Source organism: Amblyomma americanum, chromosome 1 (assembly GCF_052857255.1).
Source record: "Amblyomma americanum isolate KBUSLIRL-KWMA chromosome 1, ASM5285725v1, whole genome shotgun sequence".
Lineage (NCBI taxonomy): Eukaryota > Metazoa > Arthropoda > Arachnida > Ixodida > Ixodidae > Amblyomma > Amblyomma americanum.
The window spans coordinates 349,111,430-349,126,983 of record NC_135497.1 but is presented as its reverse complement, the minus strand read 5'-3'; the positions used below and the strand labels follow the sequence as shown (position 1 = coordinate 349,126,983).

The window sequence follows — 15,554 nt, the reverse complement described above, 5'->3', positions numbered from 1 at the left end:
TCTAGAAATCCTAGTCCTGATGCAGCTGGAGCAGAAGTGTGATTGCAAGATACCAGGTTTCAGGCAGCAGGTAGGGCTTGCACAGCAGGCCCGGCCTGCTGAGTTAGGCCTGAAGAAATGTCAGGTGAAGAGTCAGGTGTTGAGCCAGTGTGCGGCACAGGCGGAGCCGCACAGACCGCAGGAATCATACCAGGTTATAGCAGTGCAGCTTATCTGAGCATATATGCTCAGCATCGATGAGAAATCCTTAACAACGACTGGCAGAGATGAGCGGGCACTGCCCGACAGCTGTCTGAATTTTTTGTCTTCAACCGCACTCCAGGTTGTTGAATGTATGTGCACTGTCATGTTAGTACGTGCCCTTACGGTACGAAGTGCGCATGCTCATGTTTGTATTTTCCTTATATAGGCAGTCCCTTGTCTGATAATACTTTTTGTTCCATGCCCCCGACTGTTCACATGGTGTCAGAAGTGGCGTGACGGCGGGTTTCGCAAACCGCGTTCCCCACTGATCTTCCCCGCCTCCTCGTCCAGCTGTACCCCTAATACACTCCAGAGAAAGAAGTACAGCATCGCACGATTCTTCCAGTGCCAAACCCACTGGAAAGTACGGGTGACATTTACCAGAACTGGATCATCTGGAAGAGTGAGGTTGCTCTGTTTTCTGCGGCGACCGGACTAAGGAAGCAGCCTAAAGAAGTTTAGGCAGCAACAGTTCTTATGGCAATTGGTGAAGAAGAAAGGCGGGAGTTCTAAACCTTCAACTTCGCAAATGAGGACGAAAAGCAAGACCTCGATAACCTGATTGAAAAATTCGAAGCCCACTACAAACCAGCGAAGATTTTAACGTTCAACAAGTTTCGTTTCGGCTTCTTAGATCAACGTGAGGGCGAATCTTTTAACGGGCGGCTAATCGATATCCGAACCCTTCCTCGCTTGTGCGAATTTGAAGAGCTAGATGACAGACTACTGCGCAGTCGAATAATTCTTGGAGTTGGAGACAAGGACCTGCCGCAGAAATTTCTGTCTGAAAATCCGTCGTATGCCAAAACAATGCAAATATGCCGAGCAAAGGAACAAGCGAATGAGCACTTTTACGAGATCAGGGAGGCAGAATTAATCGCAGCAGATGAGGCCACCGTATATGCTGTGAACTCGAAAGTTTAGCCTCAATTTTTGCCCAAACTGTTGTTTCGGGGAACACGGAAAATCAAAGTGCTTGCGCAAGGCAAGCCCTGTAACAAGTGTGGCGGCCGAAACCACTTCGCGCGTGGGTGTCTGAAACCAGAAGCGAGATCGAGGGGCCAAGCATGCAAGATAAAGCAGGTCAAAATGGCAGAGAACGTGGGCTATTTCCTTCAAATCCTGGAAGTCAATGCAATTGTTGGCCACTACTGCTGTTGAGCGACTGTCGACGTCGCAGGTTCCGCCATACGCTGCAAAATTGATACCGGAATTGACGGAGGACATTGGTACGGGGACAGTGGCGAGAGCAACACGATAGAAATTTAGTTGCTTTGCTGTCCCGGTGTAGACAACACAACTTGATGCTGAATAAAGAACAAGAACAATATCCTACAGCCCAAAGTCCGCTACATGGGCCACATTCTGTTTCCAGAGGGCCTGTGCCTGGACGCGAGCAGAGATGAAGACATCATGCAAGTTCCGCCGCACAAAACGGCAAGGAACTGCAAGTTTTTCAAGGCATGATTAACTTCGTGGCGCGGTTTGTCCCTAACATATCCGTGTTGTCAGTGCCGCTTCACGAGCTGTCGAAAAACGATGCCGCGTGGGTCTGTACAGACCAGCAAGATAGCAGCTTTTCTCAGCTTCGAGCGACCCTCACAAAGGCGCCAGTCCTTGCCTATTTTAATCAAGAAAAACCATTGGCCTTGTTAGTAGACGCCAGTCAGCATGGAGTAGGAGCCGTCCTTCTACAGGATGGGCAGCCCGCTGCCCATTCATCCCGTTCGCTGACTGAAGCACAGCAGCGCTACTCGCAGATCGAAAAGGAGCCATTGGCAATTGTTCATTGTTGCACAAAATTTCAAGATTATATCTCCAGGAAATCAAAGGTTACCGTCGAGTCGGATCACATGCCTCTGGAATCTATATTCAAAAAGCCACTTTGTGAATACCCGCTACGATTGCAGCGCATGAAGCTTGTTTGGCAAAAATTCCCAATAAATGTGACGTTCAAACCAGGAAAGGAGTTGTTTAAAGCTGATGCGTTTTCTCGCTTCCCGAGTGCTACGCAACTAATCGACGAGACAGAAGAATTTCATGTCAGCGTTATTTCTTCTCTTCCTGTGTCAGACCAGCCCCTCGAGAGTATTCGGCAAGAAACTAACAGAGACGCTCATATGGCTGAACTGCGCCGTTACTCGAGCACAGAGTGGCCGGAAACAAAAGACCATGTGCCGCATGCCCTCCGTTCATACTGGTGTTACCGCAACGAGCTGCACGTTGAAGAAGGCCTGCTACTCAGAACCAACAAAATAGTCATTCCTCCTACCATGCGACCGGAAATTCTGTGCTTGCTACACACCGCCCATGGATGCGAAGAAAAATAAAGATGAGAGCCAGAGAAGAAACGTTCTGGCCCGGCATGAACGCAGATATCTCAGCTCTAGCTAAGTCATGTGCAGCGCGCGTAAATTACAAACGGAGGAACACTAGACTGCCTATGCTGAGCCCCGAGATACGAGGCCGCCTGCCATGGCAAGTAGTAGGGCTTGATATTTTCCTTCACGTGACCACTGCTACCTAATCCTCGTAGATTTCTACTTGGTCTTTTTCGAGGTTCAAAACCTACGTCAGACAACAGCGAGAGCGGTAAACAATGCGCGTATTTTTGTCTCCGCATCTCATGAAATCCCGGCAAAGCTGTGCAGCGATAACGCTCCACATTTCAACAGTGCGTGCTTCCGCTCTTTTGCTGCGCAGCTCGGAATTGCCCACGTAAATTCAAGCCCGTGCTATCCTCGTGGTAACAGCATGGTGGACTGTGCAGTGGAGGACCCGAAAAAACTGCTAACGATGTGTGCTTTCGCAACCCTGGAATTTTATAGCACTCCGATGGAGTGGCGAAACATGCCAAGGGACGAGCAACTGAAGTAACCTGTTCAAAGATTGATGGGCCGTCAAACAAGGACGCAGTTGGCGGTTCTCCCCCAGCACCTTTAACCGCAGACTGTGCCACCACAATCCGTTCGCAATCGCCTTCATGAAATAAGAGAAAAGCAGCAGAACTTTACAACCGGACGGCCAAGCGTCTACCACATCTTCGCTGCGGGTCTCCGATATCAGTGTACGACACCATACGCAGAACCTGGTCGCCAGCTGTGGTTGTAGGCTCCGCAGGCACACCTAGGTCGTATGCCCTACTTACAGACAGCGGAGAAGTGCTGCGGCGCACCAGGGAGCATGTCAGTTCCAAAGAAATGCAACCTACGTCAAACCCTGAAGCGACTGTTTCTACGGAGTCTGTATCCCAGCCTGACCAGATGACGGAGCTACAACCTGAGCACATCCTTCGTAGAAGTCAACGTCTGCATGGACCGCCACAAAATTACACCCTTTCAGAGAGACCGCAGCATTAGGTCCCTGACAAGAGAATTTGTAAACTTTTTCCCCCTTTTTTCTCTTCGAAAAGAAGGAAGATGTAAGTATGCACACTATCATGTTAACACGTGCCCTGACGGTACGAAGTGCGCATGCGTATGTTTGTACCTGTCCTTATATAAGCAGCTTCTTTTCTGATTATAAACACTTTTTGTTCCCTGCCTCCTGACCTTTCACAGTTGAAGACAACAGATGCGCAAAATCGCAGAAATGTCAAGGGCACTGGATCGGGCACGTTCATAAAAATTTGCCTGGCCGTAGTTGAGGAAGGTAAAATTGTTGTACTGTGTAAAACGAAATAACTGCTGTCCTCTTGTTGCTAATATGATGCCTCCCCAAGAAGGATGGTGTGCGCTGAAGTCTCCCGTTATAATGTGCGGCAGAGCATGGCCAGGATTGTGGTTCATGCTCCGCTAGTTCACAAAGCCGCCGCCACGCGCCGCATGAAGTTGAGCGCCTCCTCCATCTCTTACATTCTCCCTCCCTGGTTTGGGAGGGAGACGCCGATAAACTTCGCGCACTGTCCACTTCGTGTGTCGTCCCCTCACGCCCAGCTTTTCGGTGAGGGGGGGGGGGGGCGGCTTTGCATTTCTGTTTCTTTTTTCTATTGTCACCCAGCGCGTTTAAGGGAGACAGACTGTGTGGCTCCCCTAATCATTTCTTTGGCTGGGTTGCAAGAAAAAAATCTCGGGACGCGGCTAAGGCCACATTCTCACAGCCGGTTTTTCGTTCCTCCGTCACCTCCGTCGCCGCCGGAGCCGACGGAGGGGGATGAATTTGGAGCAGTTTCCCCCCAAATCGGGCGGCCGGTGCCGCTGGGCCCTGGTCTACGTTTTCGTCGAGTGGCGGCAACGGAGCCCCGCCCCACAAGAAACGTGCCAGTCACAGCGCGAGCTGGCCTCACGTGACCCAAGGCTTGCTTGCTGCGAGCGAGAGATGGCGCTGGTGAGCGTCGGAGCTTCGGCGGCGGCGATGCGTGGGTGCGCGGGCTGCCAGTACCAGGAGAAGCAAGCCATCGCCACAGGTCGGGCTGCCAGCGTCATGAGACTCCGGGACATGAACGTTTGAGTGAAGTGGTGCCGTGCGGGTGCCCAAGAACCTGCCCGTCCTAAACTCCCCTTTGTCTAATAAAGCTTCCACCACCACCACCGGGCACAAGAAAAGAAGCCCCCTTCCCTTTTTTTCTTTTCTCCGTCGTTATTGCACGTGTCTTGCGCCCCGAAAAGCGCCCGCTGCCTAGGAACAGAGCAAATGACGGTTTTATTTCATTTGGCAATATACGAGGCGCTCCAGGTACGCGAGTCTCCGATGAGTTTAGTGTTTGCATTGGGCGCGGGATATACGGTAAGCGAATTTGCATCGGTTGCGCTCAAGTAGCACCCGTGTCGTGTATTTGGATTTCTCCCGCTACCGGCCAACGCGCAGGCGAGCGTTGACCGGCCAAGACAGAGGCAGAGCTGGAGGAAAGGAGGGGGGACGTTTTTCCCGGAACCCCACAGAAGTCTCCACCTAGGTCTGAGGGGTCCTCACCGTCGGGCGAGACGGGTCTGGGCGCTCGCGCGAGGCTGAGAGCAAATAAGCTTCGCGTACTGTCAGGTGCGGGCGCGGCGAGCAGACGCCGCGGCGCCGCGGCGGCGCCGAAGCCCGAGGATGGGACCCACCAACGGCTCTCGAGAAGTGGGTCGGGTTAACGAACCGTAGGCGTACTTACATAAGGGATGCTGAAGCACGTTCAGAGGCAGCAACGACAAGCTGGCGCCGCTTTCCAGACTTTGGTGGGACGCCTGTCAACAGTCGGCACGAAGACGATTAGTTTGTTACTTGCGGCTGTAGCGGCTCGGTTGAGATCGATAATTGCCGTAATGCTGGAAGCCGCCAGGTCACGGGTTCTCAGGAAGGCGGCGACACGTGAGAGTGTCTTTGATTTATTTTCATATGTTTCTCATTTTCCTTGGTAAGGAAGAGAGTTTGAGTGATACTGTGGAAGTATGGAGTGTGGCATGTAAACCTAGAGGGCCAATCATTAAGAGCGCCCGTTCCCGGAATGCCATTTTTTAAAAGTATTTTTGATGTTCTTATCGTGCTGAGTATATTAGGGAGAGGGGTTTGAACCTTGTGGAACCTGGAAGACATGTCATGCAGTTTGTATACAAAATATGTGTTAGTTTGTTGTGATTGTGTGGTGCCAAATGTGGGACAGGCTCCTAGGTTTCAAAACCGGGCTCCGGAGCCTGGAAAATTGTTCTGAGCTAGATTTCGATCCCTTGCATCTTCGGCGATGCCAAGGAGGGAAGATTTTTCCTCAGCCAGTTCCACGTAATCACTCGCCGTTTATTCTGTTGTAAATATGTGAATTCCTGTATAAAGATTCAGTTTGCCTGCCTTCAGTCATGTGTTTCCTGATCTCGTCTGTTATACCGCCTCGGACGGTGGGGCACCTGTTGTGGAGTCCGAAGAACGAAACTTAACTTAGACAAAACCTAAAAAAAAACACGGCCCGTGGACTATGGCGAACAGACGGACTTCGGGAGAGTAACGAAGTGGGGGATGGAAAGCCTGTTACCAGGTTTAAACCGAAGAGAAGGGGATGGCTGATGAAAAGATCAACCATTCAGGTGAAGAAGACAAAAAGGAGGATAGAGGTGACGGGGCAGATAAGATAAAGAGCAGAAAAACAGACTCAAATAAAAACAATGCAAAGACAGTAAAGAGGATCAAGAAACGCGAAATGGAAACAACGGAGTAATAAAAAAGCGTACCATAGGAATAGCATTGGAAGAAGAAGTACGGAAATCTAAGCAAGTTGGTTACAACTATTCATGGTAAAACAGCGCGCAAAAACACGAGGACGGAACAAACAGGACGACACGAGCGCAGTGTCGAAGGCCGCCACCAACCCGCCGAGCTGACGGCTTTTAGCCGCTTCCTGCGAAGAAAGCTGTGTTGAAACCCCGTTTACTTCTTGCTAGCTTTTAGGGCCTCATTGCTTCAATTAGCCTATACTGGTAAAATATTCTCCAAACTGTTTTGCTAGCCTCTTTCTCGAACGTTAGTATAAAGAACAATCTAGCAAGCCCTGACAAACCATTCGTGTATTGATAACAGAGTTCATTACCCCCTACATATGTCCGATTTCGTTCACATTGCCCAGAATAATGTCACTGCAGTGCGCGCAGCGCTTTAATAATAGCTCGCTATATTCGTATAAATATGTTTTGGTGCTGTACGCGTGCTGTTTCGCTGTAAAAATGTGGAATTGCGCAAAGTTATTCAACTGACTTCTAACTTTTGCCACCGCTTGCGAGATCGCATGTTTGTTCTGCGATAATAGTCAAGCAAAGCAACGCGCAAGCAGTCGACAGACGACTTTCACCGCTCCTTCGGCATCTCATTCGGACTCCGCCACCGCCGTTTTCTTTTTTTTCACGCGGGAGAAACATGGGAAGAGCGAGCACCCGCCCTAACTGGTTTGCCGGTCTGCGGCGCCTATTTCGATTAGAACACCGCGCCGCTCCGTTGCTGCCGCGGTTTTCGGCTCCGTCGTCGCCGTGCCGTAGAGGAGGGCGGCTGTGAGAATGTGGCCGAACTCGGCGTACCCGCGCCGGCTTTGTCGGACGTTGAGCGGTCATCTGTCAAAAAAGATTCCGACCCGTCACTGTCTGGAAGACGTTGAAGTAACGAGCGTTAAGTGCCAAATCCAAGGGCCCTTCCTGGGCGTACGCGTCCAGCGTAGGCGCTCTTGGTGTACGCGGGAAACGGGCGTCAAAAATGGGCATACATCTCCATGTTCCTGGCGTTGGCTCGCTTCCCTTTTCGAGCCGAGGGAGAGAATTTCAAGCCGTGAAGAGAAGGGGTTGAGGGGCGATGAAAGGACAACTTAAACCGCGAAGAAAAATTCGGGAAACCTGGAAGAGCTTCAAGCCATGAAGAAAAAAGTCACCGAGATCCCCGCGATCCTCCCATTGTTATAAATCCGACCCCTCTGCCGACGCGTACGCGAGCGCCCATGCGCTGACGCCGATATCTAGCACGGACAGACATCGGCGCCTCACCGAGGCTCGCTGGCGTCTTCTGCAGTGCGCATGCGCAGACCGGCGTGGCGTACGCCGAGCGCCGACGCTGAGCGCGTACCCCAAAGAAGGGCGCTTGGAGTTGGCGCTTTAGCTGTGTGGTTTACTAGAATTGATATGAATGAGATTAAATGAGGGGACACAAATGGAAATACAAATTTGACATCTTACATTTATAATTCACGTAAGCAATCAATCACCTATTCGATATAATCATGATGTTGCCAGCCAATCCCAAAATAGGTTGCAAAATCGCTTTACTAAGGAGGCTGCCATCTTGGTCTCCTCGGACTTAGAAAATTTCCCAAGAAATTGAGAAACGCTATGAGTAAGAGCTAACACTCTTATATCTACTGCAAGTATGCACGTCACACAAGAAATGGTCCGCTTCCGCTTCTCGCCTTTTTTTTTACGGCTACATAAAAGCTGCTGTGGGTGACAAAGACGAGTCTTGCTTTATCGTTAATCGCTCGTACTCTTTCACTGCACGAGCCCTGCGAACCAGAGAACGAAGTGATGAAAGATGACGATGACGACGATATAGGTAACTCCAACCAACAAGCAACTATCATTGCGCAGGATGCCACGGCTGTGGCTCAGTGGTATGAAGCGTACGGAAACAAAGAATGCCCATTTTTGGCAGCGTCGGTCACAATCCCTCTCTGCGCTCTTGGTTGCAAAATTTACTTTTTTTTAGTACCGTCAAACAAATTTCTAAAGGTTTCGCTTCAATCTGCTGTATGTGGGAGCTAGGTGATTTTGCAAGGCACAGAGCTCCGCGCCGCGTTGACGCTCAGCTGGAGGTACATAAAGCAAAAAAACGAAGTGCGGTATCGCTGAATGCTAAAGCTAAATGTCATCAACGAGGGGCAAGCACTGCTAAGTGAGAAGGCCTGCGAAAGCAGCGACGGTGATCCTTCTGGTAAAGTGGCAAAAGTTGATTTCAGGGCCGCCGCACTAAATGTATAGATGCGGGTATAGTTATCTAAAAGAATTAGCGGGTTCGATTGACCGAATCCGGCCTAAATTGGGTTGCCCGCCCAGCCGCAAACACCACCAGGGACGCGGTTTTCCTCCGACGCCGACACCTTGAGGAAACAGGACCATTTCGATCCAATATTAGGTCATGTCCTTATAAAAAAAGAGTCATTTTATGCTTGATGAATCGCTTATCTTCAAGAAAGTCACGCTTCCGTGCACGGCGACACACTTCCTATTTTGTTAGCCAGGAAGCTTCTCTGTTACACACCTGTACATGAGAATGAGTCAACTTGTGTACACACACGTGACGTGGCCAATCCTTCCCTTTAATTTTTTTTAAACGCCGCATTTTCCTGCATAAATTCTAACCTAACAAGATAACAAGCCTGTATCCTTGCTCGAACATTGCTAAGCGCGGTTTCGAGAGCACATGTGCTTTCAGGAAGACCCTCCACCGATCTAAACAACGCGACGTCAAGGGATTGCAACTGAATGTGCAAAAGTGCTTTCTCCGCGGAGCCGGTTAGGAAACACTCCTCCACCACCTCTGTTCTCCCGTTTAAAGGTACCTCGTTATGCATTGCAGCCTTTCTTCCTTGCTATGCGAAATTCACAGAGCAAGATTTCCAGCAATCTCGAGGGTACGCTGTTGAGACGTCACAAACGCTTCCTGCCTCCACGACAAGTCAGCTCGGGGACGGAGTCAGCGCAGGGAAACAAATCGATGTGCTCTCACCTCTCGGCGATGTTAGCGTGGTTTTATAAGTTGTCAACACTTCTCTCAGTATAGATCCATGCACATGTTCGTGCGGCCGATCCAACCATTCTTATTTTCTTAGAATGAAAAAAAGATTGGAAAATTGCCTCCCTTCTACCGATGCAGACACCCTAGCTGCGGCTTCGACGTGATTTCCAGGAAGATGTTTAGGATCACCGAATAATTTTTTTTGTGAGTTCACTAAACAAGCCCTGACAACCAAGTAAGACTTAGGTAATAATAATTGGTTTTTTGGGGAAAGGAAATGGCGCAGTATCTGTCTCATATATCTTTGGACACCTGAACCGCGCCGTAAGGGAAGGGATAAAGCAGGGAGTGAAAGAAGAAAGGAAGAATAGGTGCCGTAGTGGAGGGCTCCGGAATAATTTCGACCACCTGGGGATCTTTAAAGTGCACTGACATCGCACAGCACACGAGCGCCTTAGCGTTTTTCCTCCATAAAAACGCAGCCGCCGCGGTCGGGTTCGAACCCGGGAACTCCGGATCAGTAGTCGAGCGCCCTAACCACTGAGCCACCGCGGCGGGTTTAAGACTTAGGTCCAAGTTTTAAATCTGTGGTTTTAATCCCAACATAACTCTTCCTAAATTACCACTTGTCCTCAAAGAGTTTTAGAACACATGCTAGATTTTTATCTTCACATGCTATAGCTGCGTCACCATAGAGAGACATGCTTCAGTGAAGACTATAGACAACACACAAGCAGCGCCAACTTCATTTATTGCAAGACTGCCGTATACACCACAGGCTTTTTCATAAAACACGGAGGAGTCAGGGGCTATTAACAAAAAACAGCAGCTCAGCAGACACGAATCAACATGAGCACAAGCTCTCGGTCAAAATTATGCACAGATGAGAAGGCCCCTAACCGTCACAGCGAAGTACACTTAAGATCTGAAAATACAACATTAAGAAGACAAAAATAAATTGCTACAAACAATAAACAACGCAACCGAGGCATGCTCTATGCAAACGCCCGGGAGAATGCCCGACGCGTCAAGAAAAGGTGGTGATAAAGTAGGAGCCTAGAGGCAGAGCCGTGCCAGAAAACTAGGAAAAACGCCCAGTAACAGTGACAAAAGAGAAAACAAATACCACGCCCATATAATATATAAAATAGAACCGATGAGAAAAACGTGAGAAGATTAAAACGTTATCGGTTACATGTCTTTCAGGTCAGTCCTTCCGGTTCACTATGTGCTTAGATTCTTACTAAATCCCGCCACTAGAGCTCCGACGGAAAATCGCACGACTCTGCCTCTTTCATAAGTTATATTACAATTTTCCTGATCTTCGTGACACATTATTACTAGCTCCCATCAGAACATCGCGCCGCCTGTTTAACCTCCTCAGCATTCAACGTATACATGGATCGACCTTGGCATTTATTAAATCTTTTCTTCCAACTGCAATAGAAAATTGGAACCTGCTACCCGACTACATTGTTAACGAGCGCGACGCTACTAAATTTCGACAGGCATTAATTAATCACTGTACTGAATAAAAGACACTTCTCAAACTTCACCCAGTTAACTTATTATTTTTCTTGTTGTTGTTGTAGTTGTTACCGCCTAATTCAGCCTTGTGCCCTTCATTATTGACCAACGTTGTATTGTGATGTATCGTTTTTCATTTTATTGTATTGCATTATGTTTTGTTGTATTAACGTATTATTCTTAGTTGCATTTGCTTTGTCCCCCCCCCCTTATGTAATGCCTCAACAGAGGCCATTAAGGGTATAATAAATGATGATGATGATGATGATGATGATCTGAAAAGCGAAACCGGTTTCTTTTTACTGGTTTCCTTTCCGGTACCCTCCAGCCAACAAAACGGTTGCTATGAATTTTTTCAATATTGTTGAATGGTTTGCTTGCTGCTGCTAACTGGAGATGTAGATCTTCACCGAGGGCCTACCACCCGCTCCGTGTATTCACTCTAACAGATGAAATCATTTCATCTGCAACTATCAATTTTGGTCGGCTCTTGATCAAACGGATGTCACATCTTGGTAACAGTTTTCTTTGGCTCTCTGAGTCATAGCAATCTTGCAAGAAACTGAGATATACTGAAACCTGTAATAATTTGTCTTCCCTTTTTCGGCCGAACACATTCAGGTTGGCAGGGCTCACACGCAACCAAGTCGTAATGAACTACGCTCATTAGTAGCTAAATTATAGAAGTTTAAAATAAAAAGAACTGTTATGGCTACATCAGCAGTTTGTTTCGATTACATCATATGTGACGACAAGTTTTTCGTGAATCGATCAACTCGAAAAGAAACTAGTTAACTTCGCTTGCAGTCAACCACAGGTGTTTTGTTTTCAGCCTCGATACAACTAGACTTTATCAACAAGGAATGCAGTATATATAACTCTATCTCCCATAAGGAGCAGGGAATTAAGGTACTTTGTTACAAATGCATGCTCAGTTTGAGCTGTCCTTTGAGCTGTCTAAAATTATTCAGCGGCATGTATAAGTGCAAAAGCATTAATCCGGACGTTCAGAGCCTAGAAATACCGTCTCTTTGCGATATTTGTCCGCTCTTTCCCAAGCATAAAAAAAATGGGAAGAAAAGGAAACAAAATATCTAAGAATAGGAATAGAGCCCGCGGAGACGCGTACAAAGGCCGCTGCGCAAGACTACGTGGATATCGATCACCGCTTTTTTTCATCATGGCACATACTGCACGAGGTTATGCATGTATAGAAAGGGGCTATATACAGATTATTTACTAAGCACTCAGCTAGTGGCTGCACAGCACTAATTCGATAAAAGGCAACGCAACTAAAAGGGCGGCAAAGATAGACACGGCCTCAAGAGGTGAAACCAGTCCGGTAGAAAGTCTGTTATGTCATAAACTTCCTAAGTTGTAGCCTGTGATGCTACAACTGAAATATCGCCACAGCCGAACACGCCTCGTATTAAACTCCACCGCACTCTTGCTCTGTGTATTGCAGAGCGTCGTCTTCGCCAACTTCTATCCGCTCCGTCCTGCTGCACTGCCCGCTCATTGTCGTCTTCGTCGTAGCACAAATTCTTGCTTTCGCAATGATGGGGATGTAAACAATCTCTGCAGATTTTTTTTGTCATCTGTAGCCTGGACATCGCCAGGCGTATGGAATTAATGCTTAGCATAAAATAGTTTCCAACTGTTTGCTATGTTTTGCTGACTTTTGAACGGATCTACATGTCAATATTAAGGAAATCGTTTGGCGCCTTTCTTCATGTCCTGTGTATTTGTTCGATGAATTTCGTTAATCCTACGTTATCTGCAATGCTGAGCCAGCTTTATTTGATCCTTTTCTCTGTCGAGCACGACAGCTTCTATGCCTGAGTTCCACATTCACATTCTCACAGCTAACCAGCTACTCGAATTCACACCTGCCTCAGACAGAAAAAGTAATTTAACTTCACCTAAACCATAGCTTATTCTCCTTTTCACTGTTTACAAACACGCGCCTCTGGCGCTCATTGGCTGCTCCCACTAAACTTCCGGCGAAGAACTTCCGGCAGTGTTTTTCAGGCGGCGCGATACGGAGACCCCGACTAGCCGTGCGTGTTTTGAGGCTGTGCTTACGTTCATTGTGCGTCGCTTGTACAAAAATAATGTCAAGTGATTATTTTAAGAAGCTGGACACCGAGGTGCAAGTGCGGTACTGCGCGAAACTTTCGTTCAGAGGCGAGGAGCTGCCTGACGCTCTCGACGACGACGTTGTCCGGTTCGCCTTTACATCGGGCGCACGAAATCTGCCGCCTGTGACAGCAGCAGATATTTATTTGTATCTTGGGGAAGGCGTGTGTTTTTACACGAACGAACAGTTTAAGTCTTACAAACTTGAAGATGCGTACAACGCATTTATATGCGGGAAGGTGAAGCAAGTGAAATCTTTCAAGGCGGGAGCGCACGGAGACGGCGTTGTTGTTATTGCGGCGACTGTGGAAGCCAGTCAAACGCTTTCGAAGTCTTACAAGGCGTGGTGAATCGTGAAGGAGGATGGAACCGTCGAAAGTGCGCATTGCACTTGCATGGCCGGGTAAGTAGGCGAATCATAATGAGAGCTACAATGCCATGAGCCTTTACCTTGCGTTATTTTTCATTTTTATGAATCAAACCACAAAGAATGGAGACTTTCCCGTTTTCGAAAATTCTGTACTAGTTGCGTTACAGCGCAGAAAAGCGCTACTGTTCGCCTAACTATGCGCGTGTAATGAAATGTTTGCCATACTGCCGTAATTCGTCATTGTAAACTTTGTTTCCTGTGCAAACAGCCGCCCGAGCGCGGCTTTATCGCTTCGCTCGCCGCATGCAGATTTGTCCAGAATTATCTCGTTTTGTTTGTGACACGCTGCCGCATCTGGGCTGTTCTAGATTGTACTTGTCATTTGTAACATGTTATCTGTAACTTTCCATACTGTCTTTAAATTCAACTCGGCCCAGTGCTGTCAGTAGTCTATTTCGAGGATCGCCGAGAGCGCTCGTTATCACCGACGCATATTATTCATTTGTGGGGCGCAACTCAGCCTAATAATCCGTTTGTTCAGGCAGCTGTTATTGGTCTCCATGCAAGTCTGCTTTATTAAAGCCACTACTTTGCGACAATATTCATGTCATAGTTAGCCAGATCATTTGTCGATGCTTGACTGCATGATGTTGCATTCATCCTAATCGAGTTGCCTTGTGGATGACAAAAGTCGTCAAATCTCACCCTCCAGCCACACTTCTCACCAATAATTACAGTTGTTTGTGAACTTTTCATTTCTCATGTTTCCTACTTATTTTTCAGCCTTGGGGAATGCTGCACACACGTGGCTGCACTCTTGTTTAGAGTTGAGGCAACTGCGCAGTATGGCCTGAATGACCCGTCCCCAACTGATGTTGCATGTAAATGGATTGAGGCATCAAAGGGAAGCACAGTAAGTCTTTGTTTTCATTCTGCCATGAACAGAGTTGTGAGCAAAATTGTAATTGACACTGAACTTTCCACAGGCAGAACCAGTCTCGGAGATTGAATTTTTGAAGCCCAAAATAGGCCGTGCACCACCCCAAGTCAGCGAGGCACCAGACTACTCAGTACCAGTGCTCACGGATGAGCAAGTGTCAAGGTTTCTTCATCAAGTGAAGGTAAGGACTTCTCATTAAATAAATTTTGATACATACGTAGAGAAAGGACACACAAAAAAAATGCTCACTGTTTGTGCAACTGTAAAGAACCAGATCCACTGACATTGCAAATAGGGCACTAATTCCAATACTGTTTTTTCAGGAAATTGCACCAAACACTTTGATCCTGACTTCAATCTCTGACAGCGAGGACACAGATTCTGCTCCTTAGACAGCTGCCCTGGAACATGTACGAGTGGGCAGATGCAAGCAACTCTCTGCGAAACCGCCTCTTACTGAAATATACCAAGACCTCGACATAGACGAGGGAAAAAAAGTGGAACTGACAGCTGCATGCTGTAGTGAAATTGAGGAAGCTACTCGAGGCCAAGCAAGGTCACCAAGATGGTTATAAGAACGTCGAGGGAGGATCACTGCCTCTGTAATGCACCGTGTCGCAGCATGCAGCACAGGTGTAGCAGGCCTTGTTGCGGAGATAATGGGATACGTGAAGACGCCTCAAGTTTCCAACCTGCGGAGGGGCTCCGAAACAGAGAAGAAAGCTGTGCAGGCATTTATAGAAACGGAGTCTCAAAAACATGTGGACTTCAGTCTTCGAGACTGTGGTCTTTTTATTGCAAAGAGCATGCCTTTTATTGGAGCATCTCCAGATGCACTAGTGTCTTGTTCATGCTGTCCAAAATCAGTACTAGAAGTGAAATGCCCTGCAACTATGAACGATGCTTCACTGACGAAGGGCTTAACTAAACTGGCATATCTGAATGAAGACTTGCAGCTCAAGCATAACCATGCCTATGACACACAAATTCAGGCTCAAATGGCTCTAACTGGGCTGTGTCAGGCATATTTTGTGGTATTTACAAGTTCCTCTCTAACAAAAGAAATCATAAGCTTTGACGAGACATTTTGGGCAGCTACTAAACTCAAGGCAGCAAACTTTTTTTGCACCCACATATTCCCGGAACTACAGTCAATGC

General features: G+C 47.8%; 1 pseudogene; it reads left to right on the top strand.

Annotated features, from left to right (window-relative positions):
* Positions 1-1,596: 1,596 nt before the first annotated feature.
* Positions 1,597-14,788, top strand: LOC144121555 (uncharacterized; annotated as a pseudogene).
* The last annotated feature ends 766 nt before the right edge of the window (positions 14,789-15,554 follow it).